Source organism: Chiloscyllium plagiosum, unplaced genomic scaffold, assembly GCF_037043375.1.
Source record: "Chiloscyllium plagiosum isolate Xiang-an unplaced genomic scaffold, Cpla_swu_hap1 HiC_scaffold_7, whole genome shotgun sequence".
NCBI classification, from domain to species: Eukaryota; Metazoa; Chordata; class Chondrichthyes; order Orectolobiformes; family Hemiscylliidae; genus Chiloscyllium; species Chiloscyllium plagiosum.
Window position 1 is genome coordinate 16,935,149 of NW_028270145.1, and position 25,477 is coordinate 16,960,625.

Genomic DNA, 25,477 nt, shown 5'->3' on the forward strand with positions numbered 1-25,477 from the left:
TAGGGGAGATGTCAGGGGTGGGTTCTTTACCCAGAGAGTGGTGGGGGCATGGAATGCGCTGCCTGTGGGAGTGGTAGAGTCAGAATCTTTGGTGACCTTTAAGCGGCAATTGGATAGGTACATGGATGGGTGCTTAAGCTAGGACAAATGTTCGGCACAACATCGTGGGCCGAAGGGCCTGTTCTGTGCTGTATTGTTCTATGTTCTATGTTCTAAGGCACATTTCGGATATGAATTGCTGTTTGGGTGACTTTCCAAAATTTAGAGTGCAGAGATCCTGCTGGGGATAGAGTGAGGGGAATCTGTTCTCCTGCCAATAGAGTTTGGAGCTTCATATGCACGTGCATATGTAATGTGTTGAGAAGAGCATACAGTCTGTTCTAAAAAATGTGATAGCTCCGTTCCTGTGTGATCCCATATTTTAAGAAAATCGCATAATAGCAGCACCAAATAAACCAATGGGGCCAGAATTGTGTTATAGGCAATACATTTAAGGAAATTTCACATTCTATAAATAACGGTCTAAATTCTTCAATTGTGTGAAAGCCAATCCGCATTGAAGAAATCCGTGTTATAGCAGAACCGACTGTAGTCATATGGGAAAATCTGCTCTGTCCACGAGCCTAAGTCACTTCTACTTTTCAGGCCTGACCTGCTGCTTAGCACTAGGAGAGAGGGTTCTGCCCGAAGTCTTTCTTCATTTTTCAGCAAATTCCTGGATGACCAGCTCCTGATAAGAATGCAGTTTGTGAAAACTTTATTTACTGGACAGATACTAAGGAAAAAGACAATATGACCTCCAATGGGCCTGACTTTCCAACCTCCCACACCACACTCCTCTGATCCTTGGTTCTTGCTCATCACTGTTACCTCTCATCTACAGACCATGTGATATTAGGTCCCAGTTTGGTCCAAGAGGAAGGATTTACAGGGAGTTTCAAAGAAGGAGTGTGAAATAACTCCACAGAGGCCAGTATCCCATCACCAAGTCACTCTTACATGTGTACTGTACTTGACACACTGGCCCAGCATCCTCTGAGGCAGCTCTCAGAATGAACAGAACCTCTGACACTCGTGTTTATCTCTGTCAGCTAGAAGTCCATGATTGGAACAGATTAACAGCCCCAATCAGGCGACTTATATTCTATGAGGTCCATCTGGCTGACCTTGTTACAAGCAGTACATCCATCCTCCTCTTTTTCTTGTAGTCTCTCTTATGGCATTTTCACAATGGGTCCAGTTCCTTTGCACAGCAAATGAGTAAGTTGTATTCAAATCCTAAAATAACAGAAGAGAATGTTCTAAATTATGTCTCATGCAACAAGGGATATGCAAACTGTTCTGGCACCAGGTACACTCTAACCAGATAGCAATGGTCATTTTATCACAGTATAATTTGATCTTCGTTGGTGAGCAGTTCAGACAAATCCATTTAGATTAGATTACTTACATTGTGGAAACAGGCCCTTCAGCCCAACAAGTCCACACCGACCCTCCGAAGAGCAACCCACCCAGACCCATTCCCCTACATTTACCCCTTCACCTAACACAAAGTAAGGATGGCAATTTTCCTAGTCCGAAGGGCAGGTAGATTTTACTGACGGTCTCATGCTTTGCGGTCATCATTAGACTCCTAATTTAATTCTGGATCAGTGGTGCTGGAAGAGCACAGCAATTCAGGCAGCATCCGAGGACAGGCAAAATCGACGTTTCGGGCAAAAGCCCTTCATCAGGAATGATTCATGTTCCACCCTCTGCTGTGACTGGATTCAAACTGAGGTCCCCCCCCCCCCCCCAATCATTAGCTGGGTCTCCATATTAAAGTCTAGTGAAAATACCACTAGGCAATGACATCCATTTGCCCGAAACGTTGATTTTGCCTGTCCTTGGATGCTGCCTGAACTGCTGTGCTCTTCCAGCACCACTGATCCAGAATCTGGTTTCCAGCATCTGCAGTCATTGTTTTTACCTCCTAATTTAATTAACAGCTGGCTCTACACAATGATAGTACTAAGTGATTAAGTTAAGAAAATACAATATTTCTACTCGTCTAATTTATTGTCTTCAGTTAGCTTTTACTTTCCCAGTGTATTGATACATTTTTAAGAGTTCCCATTTATTTTTGAATAAGATCTTGAGAACCACAGCCGGTCCAGCTACGTTTAAACTTTGGGGAGCCCTGGGAAGGGTTGTGTAAGGTCAAACACTGTGGAAAGATCAGGACACTACTATATCCTCTGATCTGCAAAACCATGCCCCAAATCTTTCTCTCCCCATTTTGCTGAGTGACTTGCGGTATATGGTCCCTTTTAGAACAGCTGATTAGATTTCTATATGCCGAATACAAACAAGCAGAGACCACATCAGTCCTGGGAGATTTATGGAGATTTTACTTCCTGAACCGATACAAAGGAAAGGAAAATATACACTCCAATTTAGTTTTATTCATTCAGGGGATGTGGGAGTCACTGGCTAGGCCAGCATTTATTCCCCATCCCTAATTGCCCAGAGGGTAGTTAAGAGTCAACCACGTTGCTGTTGGTCAGGCGTCCCTTGTAGGCCAGACCAGGTAAGGATGGCAATTTTCCTAGTCTGAAGGGCAGGTAGATTTTACTGACAGTCTCAGGCTTTGTGGTCATTATTAGACTCCTAATTTCAGAGTTTCCTTGAATTCATGTTCCACCCTCTGCTGTGACTGGATTCAAACTGAGGTCCCCCCCCCGATCATTAACTGGGTCTCCATATTAAAGTCTAGTGAAAATGCCACTAGGCAATGACCTCCATTTTCAATTGGGATCCTGCAGATGTTCAAAAATCCCTCTTTGGATGAACTCGTGAGTCTCCCTCTCATCTTCCACCAGCACTTGATCACCCATTCCAGGGTAACATATCAAAATAGCAGAGACAGGGATGTTAAAGGCTGCATTGCCTTAATCAATTTTGGAGTCTGTCCAAACAACTCTATATTGAATCAATCTATGTACTGAACTGGCAAACTGCTATGTTCAAATTTCGTTTAAATTATTTAATTTTCCACCACGCTCAATTAAAGTTCTCTTTATCGTTGACCTTTTGTCACCTATGGTCCACTCCAGTTGTCATTTACCTTGTCTTAACCATTTCCATACTCCCTTTCATCAGCCTGAGCCAGAATGGCAGATTCAGATTTTATATTTTGCAGGTAGTCAATGGTTCCTCCATCGAAGCCAAGGCTGTTGGCATTAACTTCAGTTAACTATCTGGCATTAAGATCTGAAATCTTTGCCAGATTAGCTAGGTGGATTAGCCATGCAAAATACAAGTTTACAGACATAGGGTGGGGGGGAGGTGGGATGCTCTTCGGAGATTCGGTGTGGACTTGATGGGCTGAATGGCATGCTTCCACACTGTAGAGATTCTATGATATCTCCCATCAGTACCCATGCTTGTTCAGCTGAAACTCAGACTAAATTGAACTCCAGCTCCCAATCCTCCCTCACAATAATCACTCAACTTCACCTCCATCACATTGTCTGTCTCAACATGTCATGCCCCAAAACACTAATGAGCTGTTTTTTAAAATGATCTTATAAATGGATTGTTCTAACCCTTGCTATCTTATCAAAGAGTTATACCCATAAAACTCTTTGAAGGATTGCCATGCCATTGAGAAAATAATCCACAAAGCAGACACTTTCTTCAATGTCATCCAAAAACTACAAATTATCCAGTTGCTGTGAACTAAATGGTTAATTATGTCTTTTACTCCAAGGACAGCGTCTGATCAAGTGCAGAAGGAGTTATGTCACATGGAACTGGAGCCTGTGTCTGTAAGGCTTCAGCAGTATAGCTTCTCATGCTCTGAAAATAACTATGTTAATAAAGATGCTAAAGTTCACTCATGGGAGTGTGGACTATATTCTGCAGTTCCTATATACATAAGACTCTTTGAAATACATTCACGTCTTTCAAAAGTCAATGTTGGAGACAGAATCAGCATTAAGATATACAGTACATACCAAAGTCCTGCCAAAATCCATCCATGCTCTCTAACAATTACTGTCTGTGCTTAGACTATCTTTGTTAAATTATGTTGCTTTTAAGATCCCACTGTCCCACTTTAAATTACTACATTGGGGCATATTCATTGATTTGCTTTAACCAATATTAATGTTTTGACTAGTTGCTTTCTGATATAGTTTGTGCAGAGCCTAAAGTACATCCTAGAAAGTCCACACGACTTAAGAGTTGTAGCTTTCTTACAATGATCTGTTTGTAAGCTGGGAAACAGTCAGGAGAAGGAACCCACAGGTCATGAACAGAAGGACTCCATTCTTGAGCCATTCCATATTGAGATAGCTAGTGCTGAGTTCAGGCATGTTGAGAAATAGATCATTATTTTGCCCTGACTGTGTCATGTACTTCCAAGTTATCTGTAGCAGGCTAGAAATCTCTGGAGTGAATTTTTCCATGGATAATCCACTCTTCATACTCAATACTAGTTCTAACAACTCAACCAATTTCAGGTTTCCATTTTTTACACAGCCTGTGTTCATCATCTTTCTGACTGACTTTGAATAAGGGGCAGTTTGACTGAGAGTTCTGTGTAGGTAATTGGTTGTCTTTATGGTTGATGAGAGAGACATTAATTGTTCATTAATTTAAATAATTGAAAGCTTTATGAGGAATTTTATATATAAATATCTATAAATAGGATTCGCTTCTTAAATCAAAATGAGTGATTGTAAAGCTGTTGACATTTGCAGTTTTCAAATGGACACAATCCTTTAGTTCCACTTGACTTTTTGCTTGTAATGGACTAGACTGCCTAGTCTCGTCAGCCGAGGCTGCCTTTAGATGTGAAAAATCAGAACATTAATTCATGTGTTACTCTTCAGTTCTAATTCCTTTTAAATATTATTCGCTCAATTTGTCATTTTAGTCGAACTGTCCCGATTCTGTAAAGGAAGTATTTTCATTGAATTCTTTCCACTATTAATCATACTTTACACAATAGTGTTACTGTTCGCAATGTTCCTCTCAGCTTGTCTATGTTTTGATTCACTTTACAAGTTCACCTACTAGCTTCAGACTTTCTGCTACTTCAGATGTTATCTTCAATTTAGTTTTGGTCGACTCACCTGGTCCCAGCTTAATCAAGGGACAGTCTGTTCAGTTGGAAAATTTGCTCTTCTTTATTCTACGGTGAGAAAATTTGAGAACATGCCAAATTATATAGAATCAAGTATAATTTCAACATTCACAGATTTCACCAAATTGAGATGATAGGTGATACAGGGAGAAAGTGAGGACGGCAGATGCTGGAGATCACAGTTGAAAAGTGCGGTGCTGGAAAAGCACAGCAGGTCAGGCAGCATCCGAGGAGCAGGAGAATCGACATTTCAAGCGTAAGTTCTTCATCAGGAATGATGAAGAGCTTATACTTGAAACGCTGAGTCCCCTGCTCCTTAGATGATAGGTGATACGCACAAGCTCTGGAACAGGGACACATTAACAAACCTGCAGCATGTTTGTGAAACAGACAAATAAATGTGAATGCAAGCACGAAAGGGTGTATTTTGGTGGAAGTATAAAATAAAACCATGTATTTCTTGGGCAACAGTGATCTAAATAGCAGCCTGGCCAGTGACATCCACATCTCATGACATAATTTTTTTTTAAAATCTAGGGCAGAGAGAGAGTCAAAGGGATCTTAAATATATGGGATCGACGTTGTGGTTCTGTTCGCTGAGCTGGGAATTTGTGTTGCAGATGTTTCGTCCCCTATCTAGGTGACATCCTCAGTGCTTGGGAGCCTCCTGTGAAGCGCTTCTGTGATGTTTCCTCCGGCATTGTAGTGGTTTGTATCTGCCGCTTCCGATTGTCAGTTCCAGCTGTCCGCTGCAGTGGCCGGTATATTGGGTCCAAATCGATGTGCTTGTTGATTGAATCAGTGGATGAGTGCCATGCCTCTAGGAATTCACTGGCTGAATTCGAAGGATAGCTGGTCGTGTCGTTTCATAGCTATTTGGTGTTCATGGATGTGGATCGTTAGCTGTCTTCCTGTTTGTCCTATGTAGTGTTTTGTGCAGTCCTTGCATGGGATTTTGTATACTAGGTTGGTTTTGCTCATGCTGGGTATCGGGTCCTTTGTCCTGGTGAGTTGTCCTGCAGCACACCAGAACTGCAAAAAGAGGAACAATGTATTCGCCAAAAACGGATACCCCTGCAATTTCATCAACAGATGCCTAAGGGAAAGATAACGGAATGAGGACATGCCACAACCCAAAGGACTAGCCACTTTACCATACATCAAGAACATTTCTGAACTGACAGCCAGACTACTACGACCACTAGGACTCATAACAGTGCACAAACCAACAGCCACACTCAGACAACAACTCACCAGGACAAAGGACCCGATACCCAACATGAGCAAAACCAACGTAGTATACAAAGTCCCATGCAAGGACTGCACAAAACACTACATAGGACAAACAGGAAGACAGCTAACAATCCGCATCCATGAACACCAACTATCTATGAAACGACACAACCAGCTGATCTTAGTAGCCATACACGAAGATGACAAGCAACATGAGTTTGACTGGGACAACACTACTATTATAGGACAAGCCAAACAGAGAACAGCCAGTGAATTCCTAGAGGCATGGCACTCATCCACTGATTCAATCAATAAGCACATCGACCTGGACCCAATATACCGGCCACTGCAGCTGGAACTGACAACTGGAAACGGCAGATTCAAACCACTATAAATGCTGGAGAAAAGATCACAGAAGTGCTTTACAGGAGGCTCCCAAGCACTGAGGATGTCACCTATACAGGGGACGAAACGTGTGCAACACAAATTCCCAGTTCGGCGAACAGAACCACAACAGCGAGCACCCGAGCTACAAATCTTCGCAGAAACTTTGAATATGGGATAGACAGTTGGTGAAGTACTGACACATTGTCTATAGGACTTGTGGTTCTGTAAGTAGTGACTGTTCCTCCAACCCAGAAGCTCTGGTCTCAACTCCCACTGTCACACCTGTTCACCATAGAAAGAATGGTCATGAGGTGGTTCAAACGGATTACTAATCAGCTGGCCAAACCTTTCCATACTTACCAAAGGGGATGATTTGGAGATGCCGGTGTTGGGGTGGACAAAGTTAAAAATCACACAACACCAGGTTCTAGTCCGACAGGTTTATTTGGAAGCTAGTATGTATAACCTGGTGTTGTGTGATTTTTAACTTTGTACCGAAGGGGAAAATGTACAAGAAGCAAAGAGAAAATGGTTATTATAAGGCCATAAATAGGGAAACTTGTTTCTAGAGGAATAGAATTTTAAAGCAGAAAAATTACTTTAATCATATATAAGACCTTGGTTCCATCCCATTGAGTGTACTGTGAACATTTTGGACTCGATGTTATGAAAAGGATACAGAAACATTGGACAAGGTGCAAAAATGATTCAAAAGGATGGTATTAAAACTGAGAGGTTAAAACTACTTGAATACATTGAGCCTTGGGTGAACTGTAAACCACTTTTGTTGCAAAGCTCACGATTTTCAAAAGAAAATCTGGATAACACATTGATAGCAGTCATTAGGTTCAAATGTAATTCATCAATGAGAAAATGGGACTACAATTTTTTCAGGTCAAGAGTGTATTATATCATCAATATTATCTCCAAGGCAGTAAGATCACACTGAGCCAATAAAAGCAAACCTTGTGTTGATTAAGTCAACAACTAATAGCAGGATGTAAGGCCACAGGAATATCCACAACCCACTCACCACTATTGGAGGTCAGTAACGTGGGAGTGGACAAATAAGGACAGTGGGAGTAAATTAGGGCTCGTAAAACTTTGAAGCTCCTTATTATCTCTTGATATAACCTTGCAGAGCTAATTGAAGTTATGATGGATTATATGAAAACTGGTGTCAGTGTCTTTCTGTCATCGGTCATTGAATTGCCTTCTTTTGCAAGGCTGTTGCAAGTTTTCCAGTTCTTCTTTTCTCACCTCATTTCTCTTTCTCTACTATGGGAAGTGAAATAGTTAGGGCGTGCTTCCATAGGTGACAGTAAATAAGTTTACCTTACAGGGACGGCTGGATTCCTCTCAGTCAGAATTGGCTTCACCCTCAATCACAACTCTACAGCATGCTTGTGAAAGTATAGAATAATAAAAACTGTAGATTGATGACAGTTTTCCCAGAGGAAAGGCAAACAGTCAGTCCAGGATTCATCACACATTGATTCACCTCACTCTCGGCTGTTTGAGAAACTCCCCCCGCCAAGAAGGAAATTGGAAGAAACTATTGAGTCACTCACGGTCTCTCTTGTAGCATGCTTCTGGTAATTAGCTCAAGCGTGGCATGACCTGATTGAGTATAGATCAACTTCCAGCTCACTCAACTATGCTCAATAATTGATTGTGAGCAAAACATCAAACAAGGCAAAAATAAAACAGACAACATGTCATTTTAGACATATTTCACTGTTTTGCTTTTTCAGCCATTAAACATTTTAGTGAGTGCGTTCTGCGTTTGCAAGGCACATATTTGCACCTTGACATTTTGATATTCCATAAGGAATATAGCCTGTGGTGTTGTAAAGAAAGAACATATTCTGAGTGTGTTTTCTCCTTGCTCAAAGGCAAAACTCAAGGATTGAAAGTAAAATGATTATCAAGGCCCAGCAGAAATTGATTTGACTGTCATCACTTTAGGTGTTAACATACCGGCTCAAGATAGATAGGAAAAATGTAATAAACAAAAAAAAATAACATTTCTTAAGTTACACTTGTCATTCCTAGAATGTAATGAGTAGTGGATAAATCACATGGAACTGAACCCAATGTGGATACATTCACAACTCAAGACCAAAGCCTTAGTTGTTGAATTGTATTGTTTCTACTGGGAATAAAAATCACTATGTTGTGTTCTACAAAATTTTACATTTCAATTACTATCAGAAGAGCTGTATGAGTTACCGGGGAATGAATAATCATGAATCACAGACTTGATACTACAGAAACCAAGGATATTGGTTTCTGACAACTTTCATTGTCGTAGATTGAGCAGTTGTTTTTCTGAAGGGATATGACTCGCCTTTCAGTACTACTGTTTTGCAGTAGTCTGAACCATGTGCGCAATGAGTCAGTCTAGTAAATACAGGCATCAGACAAATTTTAGCTATGAGAGCAGTGAACATACTTGCTCTTACAAGAGTCTCATATGCCTTTCTCCCAGAACAAAGTCACATTCAAAACGTTTAACTAATCAAAGAACATCAACGGACTCTCTCTCACACACGCTAGGGAAATAATGGAGAGCTGGAGTTTGCTGCTAACTATTGTATAAATTTCTTCCCTGATACTTGAACAGAAGGACATATCCCAGAACTGCTTAAAGGATGATCAACAGAAGAACATAAGAACTGGGAAAGTCGAAGTGGGATCAGATCATGTAGCCCATTGAGCCAGTTTCACTATTCAATGCTGTCATGGTTGATCTTCTGCCTGAGCTCTGGCATGGACAATCAGATGCTACCCTCATTTCCATCTTGGTCCAAATATAGACAAAGGAGCTAAATTCAAAAGGAAAGGTAAAAGCAATTGCTCTTGATATCAAGGCAACATTTCACTGAATGTGGCAGCAAAACATCCCAGCAAAACTGAAATGAATAGAAATCGGGATAACCTTTCTACTGGTTGAAGTAATACCTAACACAAATGAAAGTGGAGTGACCGTTGCAGGCCAGTTATCTCAGCCCAAGGACATCGCTGAATGATTTCCTCAGTGTTCTAGGCCCAACCATCTTCAGCTGCTCCATCAATAACCTTGCCTCCATCATAACATCAGAAGTGGAAATTTTCACTTACGACTGTACCATGTTCCAGCACCTTTTGTGATTCTTCAGTTAATGTAGCAGTGTTTGAGCATATGCGGCAAGGCCTGGACAAATTCAGGTTTGGGCCGATAAGTAACAAGTATCATTGACACTATGCAAGTGCCAGGCAATGGCCACCTCAGACTGGAGAGAATCTAACCACCTTCCTTTCATGGTATCACCTTTGGTAAATCTCCCACTATCAGAATCTTTGGGATTACTACTAACCAGAAACATTAATTGAAACCAGTCCTATGAATGCCCATGATGACAAGAACGGGTCAAAATGTCCAACAGAAACTTCATATCTTGAATCTACAAGGCTGTCCACTGTCTACAAGGTACAAGTCAGGAGTGTGATTGAATACTCTCCTATAGTCTGGATGAGTGCAGTTCCAACAACACCTTAGTAGATGGGGAAGACATTGGACAAAGCAGCCCATTTAATTGGTACCAATTCATCACATTAAATGTTCACTTTTCCACCACTGACCACTGTATGCTATTTGTAACCTGCACTACAGAAAATAACCAAGACTTCTCCAACAATACCTTCCAAACTCACAACTTTTACCAGTTAGAAGGACAACAGTTGAGAACAACTCCTGCAAATTCCCCTCCAAGTCATTCACCATACTAACTTGGAACTATATTATCATTCCTTTGTTATTGTTGGGTCGAAATCCTGGAACTCTCTCGTTGTGAATGACCACATAGACTACAGTAGTTCAAGAGGTGGCTCACCATCAGCTTCTCGAGGGTAACTAGGAATTGGTGATAAATGTCAGCAACATTCATATCCAATAAATTATTGTTTTTAAATTCACACACTGTTGTGTTGTGTCTCATGCCTAATAAGCAAAATACCTTAAAGAAACATGCTCATGTTATGATCAATGTATCATGGCATATGACTTGATTGTACAAGGGGCTCATTCTCCATCTTATAGGGGCCATTTGAAGCATGACATACTGAGGGAAGAGGGTTACATTTTATGACCGAATTGCCAAACACCAGCCAAGTCACAGTAGGGCCTGTGATTCAATAAATATGTTGATACCAGTAACTGTAATAAAGATCTCTTGAGTCTTTCAGCATTATGATACCCATATCTCGTTCTTATGTTATGGAAGCGAACGTAAGTTTAGCCGCATCAGGTACAAATGCTCTGTTAAAAGGAAAACGTTAGGTGCTGGCATACGGCTGCCCCAACTTCTGATTGTCTTCACCCGTGAGCTATTCGTGAGAGTTCACAACTCACTAGCTTAATGAAAATGAGGTACCCTGGGTCTATCGAGGCAGAATAATTCTTCTTTTGTTCTTTTTCCTGTGTTCTTACATGCAATGCTTTGATTCCAATGATCTTTTGGTGAGATGTGGTTAAGATATAGACTGTTATGTTGCTCTATTTCATAATAATAAGAATGACATGTATCATAGCAGTCAAAACACATTCCGCTTAATTATCTTAACCATGTCTTCTCAAAGAAATCATAAACCACACATGGTGTTCTTTTCACAAACTGACTGCCTTGTTTTTGACATTACTTTCCACCTGGAAACTTTCCAACAGCAAAATTTGAAATTTAGTCTGGGCTCCAGGCATGCACTGAGCATGTTCTTGTTTGACGGCTCAATTCCATTTGCCCATTTACATTGTAATTTTCTATCATGGGCAGCGAAGGTGGCACTCTGGTACCGATCTCTTCCATCATCAAGCAATCATCAACAAATGCATTATTAAAAGCAATGATGCTTTCACGGATGTACGGATTAAAGACAATGGGTTCTGTTACTCATAACAACAACTGACATTAATCTAGCTGTTAAAGTAGTAAAGCATCTTCGTGGACTCATGCACAAGCATTTTCAAATAAACATTCACACTGAAATGCGTAAGGGGATATTAAGATACAGGGCTTTGTCAAACAGGTAGTTTTGTTTTACTAAGGTGAAAAGGAGGGTGAGAGAAATAGAGGTGGAGCGTATTGGAGAAGGGTTCCAGAGCTTAGATAGCGTAAAGGTACAGCCATCAATGACTGGGTGATTAAAATCAACATCTTTCCTCTGCCAACACCCTACATCCCACTACTATCAGTCACCTACACCCCAAGTATAGTATAAATGCTGTCTCCTTCCACACCACTTCAGCTCTGATGAAGAGTCATCTAGCCACGAAATGTTAGCTTGCAGTGTCTCTATGGATGCTGTCTGACTCGCTATGAATCATAGAGCCCCTACAGTGCGGAAACTGGCCTTTTGGCCCAACAAGTCCACGTGGACGCACTGAAGAGTGGGTCTTTCAACCCAGACACATTCCCCTACCTACTACTCTACATTTCCCCCTGACCTAACCCCCACATCCCTGAACATTTGGGCAATTTAGCATGGCCAACTCACCTAACCTGCACATCTTTGGTCAGTGAGAGGAAATCCACACAGACAGTCGCCTGAGGCTGGAATCAAATGTGGGTCCCTGGCGCTGTGAGGCAGCAGTCCAAACCACTGAGCCACCATGCTGCCCCTATTGTGATCACCAGCATTTGTTGTTTTCAGCACAGATTCCAGCATCTGCAGTAATTTGCACCTGATTAAAATCCGATATGCTGGAAGGGTGAGAATTAAACGAGTTTAGGATCTCAGAGGGTGAGGTGGCTGGAAGTGACTCCGGAGGAGTGAGGTATTGAAAGGTATTGAACTCAAGGAAGAGAATTCTAAAATCAAGACTTTGCTTAACTGGGAGCCAATTTTCTGCACACACTGAAAGGATTTACAAATGGAACTTAGTATGAGTTACTCTTGCACTGAGACAGCATGGACATGACATCCTGAATGATCTCTGTACTGTATCCATAGGCTGCTGCAATTCAATGAAAGTAGCTATAGTAGTTGTCTTGCCTCACAGAAATATATGCATGTAGCATATTGAGTGCTTTTAGTGCATTTTATATTATTGCGTTTGTGTGTCCTCTAATCTATTTTTGCCTTCTCTCTCAACATATTTTCAAAGAAAGCCAGTGTTACAGGTTAATCTTTGTTTTGCCAAGGTACAGTTCTGCTTGTGGTAGTCCACAGATTGCAAATAGCATTTACCTTTGATAGTTGGAGAATTGGGCACGGCAGTGAGAGTGAGGGAAAGTGGATTGTGATGTATCATGGCGAACTGGTCCAATTCTGCGAATTTAATGCTCCCATTAAGGTTGAAAGTCACCTCTCCACGCTTCAAAGTTTTCTCGGTGAGACTTGTTAAATTTGTGACATTCTTATTTTGTCACTTCCCCTCCACCCAGCATGTTACGGCCAGGTGCTAAATATTTATCATGTGACTTGATTCATCGCCAGCAGTGAGTGACTACACCCCATTCCCACACATAGTGTAGTCAATGTATATCTGTGTGTACATGTATGTGCGTGCGTGTGTGTCTGTCTGTGTGTCTATGTGTGTCGAAGCTCTTGTATGCGAAAAGCTGTTCAAGTTGCGATTCTATTGCCCCCAATTTTGGGATGAGCTGCCTTTTGTTTCTGACAGCACACGCCATGCAAGGAGAACAATGCACCAGTGTTAGAGGTAGATCGGCCAAAATTAGAATTCAGCTCCTAATCCAATAATAACAAAATCAAACCTCCCATTTCCTCAACAATTTAACACCCACTGAACTTGGCAGCAGTGCTTCCCTCAGTTACTGTAAATGTTGGAAGTTCAAAACACATTCCAGATGAAACTTCACATCAAGTTCAGCCAAATCCCCAATCAAAGGCAAGGAAATTACTTCATAAATCGTCATTTGTAAATATTTTCAGAGATTTTTAATCAGGATAAAGCTCTTTGTAAGCTTTTCAGAGCTGGGGCCTGCATCAGTGCCCATTCATTTCACACAAATCAAATAACCAATTAATCCTCCAGTTTATAACATGCGCTGAAAGAATCCAGAACTCATTAGTGACCCACTTACTCTTTCCTTTTTAGTTATCCATTCATGGGTTTTGGCATCACTGACAAGACCAGGATTTATTATCCATTCCAAATTGACCTTGAAAAGTTGATGCTGAGTTGCCTTCTTGAATATAACAGGGTGGCTTGCTACAAAAGCAGAAATTGCCAGAGAAACTCAACAGGTCTGATAGAGAAAACAGAGTTAATATTTCAAGTTCAGTAACCTTTATTCAGAACTGGAAGTAGGGTCACTGGATTTGAAACTTTAACTCTGTTTCTCTCTCAATAGATGCTACCAGATCTGCTGAGTTTCTCCAACAATTGCAATGTTTGTTTTGGATTTCCAACATCTGCAGTTCTTTGTTTTAATTTACTGTGGGTCTGGGGTTTCTTGTAGCTCAGACTAGGTAAGGATGGCAGAATACCTTCCCTGAAAGACATTAACGAGCCAACTAGGTTTACAAAACAATCCAATATATTCATGGTCACTATTACTGAAGCTAGCATGTTATTCCAGATCAATTTAATAAATTGAATGCAAATTCCCCAGCAGCCACAATGGAGTTAGAGCTCAAATTTCCAGATTGTTAACTACTGGGGAAAATCTTGTGGAGGCAACTGCTCTGGAGTGCTGGTGAGAATCTGGCACTGCATCATTTAAAGAAGATTCACCTCATCTTATGCCACTTTGGAACTTAATGGGACAAGGATGACCTTTCCCCCAGATCAAAAACACCAGGAATGGCTGGGGCAGAACACCTAGCTGACCAGAGATACCAGCCAATCACATCCGCCCTCAGTAGTGCCACTGTTTATGGTGGCTCTTTCAGGTATTATGCCACCTGTGAAGACCTTGAATCAAGGAAGGACCTGAGCAGACATGAGAGAGGACTGCAAAAGGACTATGGAGTAACTTTTGCAGGGGAAGGCATTGTGAGGGAGGGTGGTGGCAAGGATGAGAGGGCAGATCTCAGCAGGTCTTCTCTCTTCTTGGTGCTGGAGCCCTCGATGGGATTCTGAGTGCTTTTGAATGAGACAGCCACCACCCCTACAAAGCCTCACCCACCACCAAAGTGAGCCCTCAAGCAAAAGGGCCATTATTTGCTTGTGCTCCCAACACTGGCAAAGATTAGATTAGATTCCCTACAGTGTGGAAACAGGCCCTTTGGCCTAACCAGTCCACACTGACCCTCCGAAGAGAAACCCGCCCAGACCCATTTCCCTCTGACGAATGCACCTAACACTATGGGCAATTTAGCATGACCAATTCATCTGGCCTGCCCATCTTTGGATTGTGGGAGGAAACTGGAGCACCCAGAGGAAATCCACACAGACACGGGGAGAATGTGCAAACTCCACACAGACAGTCACCCGAGGTTGGAATGGAACCTGGGACCCTGGCGCTGTGAGGCAGCAATGCTAACCACTGAGCCATTGTGCCATCTTAGCAAAAAGGCAGCAAAAGAGGACCATAAGTAGACAATAACTGGCAGTGTGGCAGGAAGTCCAAGTGGGGGGGGTCTTCCTTTGATAATAAGGAGGTCACATACTATTTGGAAAGCGCTGCAAGGAGGGCATAAAGTCACTAGTACAGACATAAAACTACAAAGCTGCTCTAATGAACTTGTCGTGATGATGCTGCCCCTTTAACAAACAAATGTTGTCCTTGGTTTTTCAAGAGTGGTCGTAAAGGCAGTAATACTGATAAGTTTGGAACGTCTACTTGAAAACAATGGCAAGGGAGTGGCCAGTTCTCCAGTTCAGGCTTTTTTTCTACTTTGGTTTAGTTTTAGCAGGCAGTGAAAAAGCTGGTGGGGATCTAGAGAAGCAGCTGGAATGAAAAGCTGTTCCATATTTCAACAGAGGTTTCTTGCCGGAATGCTCTCTTTCTCTCTGTGTCTCTCTCTCAATATCTCTCTTTCTCTCTCTGTTTTTCTCTCTCTCTGTTTCTCTCTCTCTCTCTCTCTCTCTCTCTCAGAAACCACTCCTGCCAGTAAGAACCTATGTTTGAATTTACCTTTTACCAAGGGGGTGTGTTTATGGGATGTGGTGGGGATCCTTTGCTAAGTTGCAATAGAGTCGGTTGGGTTATCAAATAAGTTGTTATTCTAAATTCTGTTTTCTTTTGTTCATGTTTCATCCATAGCGTTTAAGTAAATTTTCTTTTGTTTAAAATTAAAAATCACACAACACCAGGTTACAGTCCAACAGGTTTATGTGGAAGCACTAGATTTTGGATAACCACCTGATGAAGGAGCAGCGCTCATAAAGCTAGTGCTTCAAATAAACCCATTGTACTACAACCTGGTGTTGTGTGATTTTTAACTTTGTACACCCCAGTCCAACACCGGCATCTCCAAATCATGTTTTGTCTAAAGCTGAGTGGTTTGACCAGCTGCATCACTCCTGGAATATCCACTCAACATCTGCTTAAAAAATACTAAAACATTAGGGTCTAGGTTACCTTCTTAAAATGTTTTGAGGGGATCTGGCCTGGTCCATAACATTGTATATTCATGTATTTGTTTTTAAGTAATTGGATATATAAACATATTAATTTCTACTTTGATCAATGAGCTGGTGCATTTTGATAATAAGGAGGTCACATACTATTTGGAAAACAAGAAGATAAGTAGACAGTTAAAAAGAGCATAGAGTGCGGACACACAAATCATACAGTATAGTATTACAGGTTAACAAAGCCATCTCATTACAGACAGGCATGTGGGGGTTAATTTCTAGAGATTCCCCCATGGAGCATAAACAGTAAGGGGTGTATGTCAGGCCTCGGGCAACTGACTGTGTGGAGTTTGCGAGTTCTCTCCGTGTCTGCGTGGATTTCTTCCGGGTGCTCCGGTTTCCTCCCACAGTCCAAAGATGTGCAGATTGGATGAATTGGCCATGCTAAATTGCCCGTAGTGTTAGGTGGATTAGTCAGGGGTAAATAAAGGGGGTGGGTATCTCTTCGGAGGGTCGGTGTGGACTTGTTGGGCCAAAGGGCCTGTTTCCACACTGTAGGTACCTAAACAAACCTAAACAATTGACCTCCTTCTGGTGCTGGATATACTAGATCATAGAGGAGCAATCTTAACTCTCTACTATCAGCAGGAAAGCAGAGTTGAAGTTTGTGGCTTGTAGTTAAAATGCAACGTTTCCATTTCTCACGCTATTATTTATGGTACCGTGAGTGGTTTTGGCCATGGGTACTGTTACTTTTGCTTACAGAAGCCAGTTTTCTGTTTTCCCAATTTGCTCCATGTGATATCAAGAACAATTGAAGGCGTTGGATGCTGCAAAGACCGTGAGCCCTGACAACATCCCAGCAATACTACTGAAGACTCATGTTTCAGAACTTGCTGCATCCCTAGGCATGCTGTTCCAGTGCAGCTCTGACACTGGCATCTCTGCAGAAAACAAGGTATGGCTGTATACAAAAAGAAGGACAAATCCAACTTGGCCAATAACTGATCCATTTGTCTACTCTTGACCATCAGTAAAGTCATCAAGAGTGCTGTCAATCAGCACTTGCTTAGCGATAGCCTGCTCACTGATGCTAAGCGTGAGTTTTACCAGGGCCAGCCAGCTCCTGACCACTTACAGCCTTGGTTTAAGGAATAGAATTTCAGAGGAGAAGTGAGAGCGACTGCTCTTGACATTGAGGTAGCATTTAACTGAGTGTACAAGAAGGAGCTCCAATAAAACTGGAGTTGATGGGAATCAAGGGAAAACTCTGCTGATTGGAGTCAGACCTGGCACAAAGGAGTATGGTTGTGGTCGTTTGAGGTCAATTTCTCAGCTCCGGGATATCTCTGCATGTATTCTTCAGGGTAATGTCCTAGGTGCAGCTGTCTTTGCTGCTTCATTAATGATCTTCCCTCCATCACACAATCAGAAGGGTGGATGTTCTCTGATTCACTTACTAACACCCTGTCTCTAACCACCTTGTTCTCTCTAACAACAGTGAATGAAGTATGACCTTCCAGATTCACACTCATCTTTCCCACAGTTCTATATTGGAGGTTGCTATGTGAGTCTACCTTCCTTTCTACAAAACCTACAGCCCTAACCAAATATGCATTCTCTCAGGCTGAGAATATTATCCACAAGCTTCTTGCTCTTTCTGTAGCCTTTGCCATTGTTGAATGCATTTTCTTCTGGCTTTGCTTTATCCATTACCAGCTCAGGCAGATTATGCCCAACAAAGGCTTGTCTCTTGCACATTATTCCACAACTTATGGTGTCTCCTAAAACTTTCTTCTCCTCCTTACCTATGTGTTGTCTCTTGGTAACATCATTTGCAGACATCTTACACAGTAGGCAGATGATATCCAGTTTCACCTAACAAACACTACATTGGACAAACTAGCTACCAGGACACATGAACATCACACGATCCACAAAAAGACTTGACCCACTCTCACCTGTATCCTTACATACAGATGAGGAAGGTCACCACTTCGACTGGGACAACACATCTATCCTGGGCCAAGCCAAACAGAGACATACATGAGAATTCCTAGAAGCATGGCATTCCAACCAGAACTCTATCAACAAACACACTGACATGGACCCCATTTACCACCCTCTTGGAAAAAGAACCAGAAATGACATCACCACGGGAAATGTCATCTCGACAGGAAATGACATCATCAACCCAAGGAAACCTAAGCACATAAATAGAAAGCAGGTCAATAACACCAGTGCTTCAACAGAGGCTCACTGATGATGTTACTTAGTAAGGTGACAAAACGTCTGAAAATGAAACTTTCAGCTCAGCGAGCAAACTTACATCCAGTTTCATCTCTCCATCGTTTCTCCTGATCCGTCCACCATCTCTATGCTGCTGGATTATTTATCCAATTTACAGCCTTGATTGAATTGGAACACTGCATCATTACCAGAAATTTAATTGGGCTCCCTGGCCATTGTTTGAGACTGAACCGGGCAGTTTCTAACTTCCGATTTGACCCTGAGTTGTGCAGCTGACATCACACAATCCCTAACACCAGGCTGATTTCTTTTAACTTTTAACATGTCCTCTCTCTGTTCCCACATGAACTCATTCAAGTCTTGAAACACTCATCCATGATGTTGCCACCATTCCATGGATGATGTTAATTTTCTTCCTCCCATCCTTCATGCCATGTATAATTGAGCTCAAAAACTCTGTGGTCCATGTCCTATCCCATTCTAAGTCCAGTTCACCCATTAGCACTATGGGTGAACTTAGATTGGCTTTCAGTTACTCCAAGTTTCAATCTTAAGAAATGCAACATAATGTTTAAATTCCTTCTTAGCTGCCCCCTTATCTCAGTAATCCTTTCATTTTCTATAACCTTCCCAGAACTCTCTGTCCTTCTGACTGTAAAGTCTTGTTCACCTCCTTCCCTATTTTCCCCACTATTAGTTGTCACAGCTTCAATCATTGACCTCCTGGACTCTACCTAAATCCCTCTCACCTTTCTTTCTTAGATAATAAGATCAGAGATAGGAGCAGGATTACGCCATTCAGACCATTGAATCTGCTCTGCCATTGATTAATAGCTGGTATGTTTCTCAACCTCTTTCTTCTGCCTTCTCCCTGTAACATTGATTCCCTTACTAATCAAGAACCTATCTATCTCTGTCTTAAGGAAACTCAATGACTTGACCTCCGCTGCCGTCTGCACAGACTCATCACCCTCTAGCTGAATAAATTGCTTACATATCAGTTCTGAAATGTCATCCCCTCACTCTGAGGCTGTGCCCTCAGAGCCTCATCTTTCCTACTAGTGGGAATATTTGTTCACATCCAGGCCTCTCAGAATTCTGTGAGTTTCAATGAGATCCTCCCTCATCCTTCAAGAACAGACTCAGAGCCCTCAAACGCTCCAAATATGACAAGACCTCCATTCCAAGAATCATTCTTGTGAACATCCTGCAGACCCCATTCAAGACCAGCACATCCTTAAGGTGGAGAGAGGGTAGTAGTGGAATGGTGATTCACAGGCTGGAGATCCGTGACTAGTGGTATTCCATACTGGGATCTCTGCTGTTTGTTTACATAGAAATAACTTGAACAAAATTGTAGATGAGTAGGTCAGAAAGTTTGTGGATGATACAAAGATTTGTGGAGTTGTGGATAGTGTAGAGCATTGTCAAAGGATACAGCGGGATATAGATCAATTGCAGATATGTACAAAGAAACAACAGAGGAGTTCAATCTGGGTAAATGTGAGGTGTTGCACTTTGGGAGGTCAAACGTTAAGAAATGTATGCAGTTAATGGCAGGACCCTGAAAAGTATCGATGTACAGAGGGATCTTCGGGTTCAAGTCCATAGTTCCCTGAAAGTGAGCACACAAGTCCACCCTACCTCCTGCAAAAATGCCATCCCGTATTCCCAATTCCTCCGCCTCCGCCTTATCTGCTCCCAGGAGGACCAGTTCCACCACAGAACACACCAGATGGCCTCCTTCTTTAGAGACCACAATTTCCCTTCCCACATGGTTAAAGATGCCCTCCAACGCATCTTGTCCACATCCCGCACCTCCGCCCTCACACCACACCCCTCCAACCGTAACAAGGACAAAACCCCCGGTGCTTACCTTCCACCCTACCAACCTTTGCATAGACCAAATCATCCGCCGACACTTCCGCCACCTCCAAACGGACCCAACCACCAGGGATATATTTCCATCGCCCCCCCTTTCCGCCTTCCGCAAAGACCGTTCCCTCCGTGACTACCTGGTCAGGTCCACGCCCCCTAATAATCCACCCTTCCATCCTGGCACCTTCCCCAGCCACCACAGGAATTGCAAAACCTGCGGCCACACCTCCTCCCTCACCTCCATTCAAGGCCCCAAAGGAGCCTTCCACATCCATCAAAGTTTTACCTGCACACCCACCAATATCATTTATTGTATCCGTTGCTCCCAATGCGGTCTCCTCTACATTGGGGAGACTGGGCGCCTCCTAGCAGAGCGCTTTAGGGAACATCTCCGAACACTCGCACCAATCAACCACATCGCGCCCCCTCCCAGTCAGCTGAGGACACGGAGGGCCTGGGCCTCCTTCACCTCCGCTCCCTCACCACCCGACACCTGGAGGAAGAACGCCTCATCTTCGACCTCAGGGCATCAATGTGGATTTCACCAGTTTCCTCATTTCCCCTCCACCCACCTCACCCCAGCTCCAAACTTCCAGCTCAGCACTGTTCCCATGACTTGTCCTACCTACCTATCTTCCTTTCCACCTATCCACTCCACCCTCCTCTCTGACCTATCAACTTCATCCCCACCCCCATCCCCCATTGTACTCGTTGCTACCTTCCCCACCCTCCTCCCTGACCTATCACCTTCATTCCCACCCCCAATCACCTATTGTACTCTATGCTACTTTCTCCCCACCCTCACCCTCCTCTCATTTATCTCTCCACTCTGCAGGCACTCTGCCTGTATTCCTGATGAAGGGCTTTTGCCTGAAACCGTCGATTTTCCTGCTCCTTGGATGCTGTCTGAACTGCTGTGCTATTCTAGCGTCACTCTAATCCAGAATCTACTTTCCAGCATCTGCAGTCATTGTTTTTACCTGGATGGGGTGGGAAAGAAGGCGTATGACTTGCTTGCCTTTAATAGTCAGGGGAATGGAGTACAAGAGTCAAAATGTCATGTTGCAGCTTTATCGGACTTTGGTTAGGCCACACTTGGTGTATTGTGTTCAATTCTGGTTGCCACATTACAAGAAGGATGTGGCGGCTTTGGAGTGGGTGCAGAAGAGGTTTACCAGGATACTGCCTGGATTAGAGGGTATGAGCTATAAGGAGAGGCTAGAAAAACTCGGATTTTTTTCTTTGGAGCAGCGGAGGCTGAGGGGAGACTTGAAAGAAGTCTATACAATTATGAGATGCATAGATAAGGTAGTCGGTCAGAATCCTTTTTCCTGAGGTGAGATGTCTAACACTACGGGGCATGTATTTAAGGTGAGAGGAGGAAAGTTCTAAAGATACATGAGGGACAAGTTGTTTACATGCAGAATGATAGGAATCTGGCACTGCCAGGGATGGTGGTGGAGACAGACACAACAGGAGCATTTAGGGGACTTTTGGATAAATGCATGAATACACAAGGAAAGGAAGGACATGGATCAAGAACAGGCAGAAGGGATTAGTTTAGTTTGGCCTCATGTTTGGCACAATGTCTTGGGTCGAAGGGACTGTTCTTGTACAGTTCTGTCCTATCTTCTATCCTTTCTTAGATTATAGTGCCCAAAACTGCTCTCAATATTCCAAAAGCATTCAGACCAGAGTCTTATACAGCATCAGCAGTGCATCTCTGCTCTTGTATTCTAGCCCTATCGAACTGAATAGTTGTATTACATTTACCTTCTTAACTGCCAGCTGAACTTTCACATTGATCTTATTGGAATCCTGAACTGGGATTCGCAAGACTTGTTGTGCTTCAGATTTCTGAAGCCTTTCTCCATCCAAAATATAGTCTTTTCCTCTATTCTTCCTACCAAAGTGGTTAACCTCACACATTCCTACATTGTATTCCATTTGCCATTTCTTTGCCCACTCTTCTAGTCTGTCCAAATCCTTCTACAGCCCACCCGCTTCATCAAGACGACCTGTCCATCCGTCCACCCGTCTTTGTGTCACCTGCAAACTTAGAAACAATGCTCTCAGTTCCTTCATCCAGATCGTTAATGTATAACATGAATAATTGTGATTCCCAACATTGACTCCTGCAGAATGCAACTAGTCAAAGGCTGCCATCTTAAAAAGACCCCTTTCTCCCTATGCTCTGCCTTCTGGCAGTCAGCCAATCCTCTACCCGTGCCAGTACCTTGCCCCTAACACCATGGCTCCTATCTCATTTATCAGCCTCCTGTGCAGTACGTTGTCAAAGGTCCTCTGGAAATCCAATTAGATCAGGCCGACTGGCTCTTCGTTGTCCAACTTGTGCACTATCACCTCAAAGAAATTGAACAGATTTGTCAGTTATGACCTCTCCTTGACAAAGCTGTACTGACTCAGTCCTATTTTACTATGCATTTTCAAGTACATCGTAATCTAATCCTTCCTAACAAAACCTTCCAAAACAATTACTTCCTTGACCGAGCTTTAATCAGCTCTCCGATATCTCCTAGTTCAGGGTCCATTTGTTTCTGATCTAGCTTTTTCAAAACAATGTGGCACGCTGATTCAAACTTGATGCATGAATGAATGCAGGTTTGTTGTCTGCCCTAATATTTACGTAAGTCATCCAAATAAGTCATTAAGGTCATTCATTTCGTACCTTCAGTGATGACTACCCTAATGACGGATTGGGAAGATTTTCTTTTTGATGTATATGATACATTAAGTTTCATGGCTTCATGTCCAGACCTGATTCAGGAAAGTACAGCTTTACTTAACACATACCATTGTTGTACCATTATCCAAAACAGCACTAGTTTTCGAGAATAAAGTATCACAACAGTAAGTTGTATGCAATCAGAACTTTTCCTTTTTATTGTCTTCAATTCATCCAAGCACCTTCATTAATAAAAGCAACTGCACTACTTTCTGAAGTTTTCATACTTAGTGGCTGACAGAAGATTCTTTTTGCTCAGAAGGGAGCATGACCTTCAGGAAATGTCTGTATCACTCTTGCAAACCCACACAAAAGGATGACACATCTGCAGTGGCTTAGGGCAGGACGGTGGCTCAGTGGTTAGCATTGCTGCTTCACAGCGCCAGGGATGTGGGTTTGTTTCCACCCTCGGGTGATTGTCTGTGTGGAGTTTCCTCCGGGTGCTCCGCTTTCCTCCCAAAGATGCACAAGTTTGGTGGATTAGTCATGCTAAGTTACGCATAGTGCCCTGGGACCAAACGTTAGATAGATTACCCATGGGAACGGCAGGCGTATAGAGTGGGGGGTGGGAGGGGTGTGTGAATCTGGGTGGGATGTTCTTCAGAGGGTCAGTGTGGACTCCCAACAGTGTGATCTGCTTCCACACTGTACAACTTCTACGATTCTAATTGCTAACCTTATGTTGTCAACGTATTATACAGTGAGTTCAGGATTTTAACCTTTGACAGCTAGCGAGGCACCTTGTCCATCTCCACGCTGTCAAACCCTGTAAGCATTTTGAAATTTCAATGATATCACCTCTCACTCTTTGTATCTCTAGAGCAGACTCCCAGACATATTCCTTCTACCACGCCATTCCAAATCTTGAAACATGTTGCGACTTCCTTCGTGACAACTGAGAGTGTGTGACAGCTGTACAGCTGTTATAACTTGGTCAGAGTTCCAGTACAACCACCTCTGCTTCAGAGTATGTGACACCAAAATTCCAGCTTGCAATGTCAGTCTCAGTCCCAACGCACACTTTGAGCTGTTGTAGAGAACACAGAAAGGACTTTCTAGTATGGAGCTTCTGCATTTTCTAGAAGGAAAGTAAAACACTGGGTCTGAAATAAAGTCAGCAAGTGCCTTCTTTTTTTCATTCTTAGTTCTCGACTGTTTAACATCTACTTCATGAAAAACCTGTAGCTTTCTATTTGCAAAACCACTCTTTCACATGGCTTATGTCAACATGCTTTTCTCTTGAGTTTATTCTCTCCCAAGAATATATTAGGAACTTGTCAAGCTGTTTCTCACACGTGGTGCTGTGTGGCAGCCATTTTAGACAAAATTTGATCCCTCAATCAGCAATGTGAGAGGCAGATTGTTCATCAGAGTTTTGGTGAGGGGAAGTTGCTGGCTGGAATAACACATCACGTTTCCGATCCTCATGTAAACAACAGACAGTAGAATCTTGGCCATTTCGTGCTGTTTCACTGTGCAAAACATAGATTATTTCTTCAAGTTTTTGGAAGCCAGATAAACACCTGTGATGTAATTGAATTTGAGAGTGTACCCACTGATTCAAACAGATACAGGGTTCTGAAGAATGGCCCAAAATGTTGTCTCTGCTTTCTCTCCACAAATGCTGCCAGACCTGTTAAGTTTCTCCAGCAGCTTTCTTTTTTTGTTTCAGATTTCCAGTTCTTTGTGCTTTTTCGTTGAGATATAAACCAGTCCTTGAGGAGAAAGTGAGGGCTGCAGATGCTGGAGATCAGAGCTGAAAATGTGTTGCTGGTGAAGCGCAGCAGGTCAGGCAGCATCCAAGGAGCAGGAGAATCGATGTTTCAGGCAAGGGCTTATGCCCGAAACGTCGATTCTCCTGTTCCTTGGATGCTGCCTGACCTGTTGCGCTTTTCCAGCAACACATTTTCAGCATAAACCAGGCCTTGTTAGAATATCAGGTGGAATTAGGACAATCAGGACAGTTCATAGAATATATTTGGATCTGCTAACTGGCTTGTATAATCTGAGCTATATTACTAGCAGATACACCATTTACTTCCAAACACTCAGAGTGCAGCCAGATATTTCGATAGGTTTGATCAGAATGGTTTTCGGGTAAAGACCTTCAGGCTTATTTTCACTGAACAACACAAAGACAGAAGATATTACCAGTTCTTGAATTAAATGTTATTTGTTCACCTTGAACAGCTCCTTTCATCTCCCTATGTGAGTCTTTCGTGTTTTACTGAACACAATCTGTACCATCCAGGATGAAGTTGTCCAAATAATACAACCGAATACAGCCCCGCCTTTCTTATTTTGAGAGATTGCTACCTGCCTGATG

The 25,477-nt window shown here is 42.6% G+C and overlaps 1 long non-coding RNA gene across 1 annotated transcript in view; it reads right to left on the reverse strand.

Moving 5' to 3' along the window:
* Nucleotides 1–652: 652 nt before the first annotated feature.
* LOC148149568 (uncharacterized) overlaps nucleotides 653–25,477 on the reverse strand; it is a 42,058-nt gene continuing 17,233 nt past the window's right edge. Inside the window, exons 2-3 of the long non-coding RNA XR_015757600.1 lie at nucleotides 1,167–1,278; nucleotides 653–730 (exon numbers count right to left, since the gene is read on the reverse strand). This is a non-coding gene — a long non-coding RNA (uncharacterized LOC148149568). The remainder of the gene's footprint in view (nucleotides 731–1,166; nucleotides 1,279–25,477) is intronic.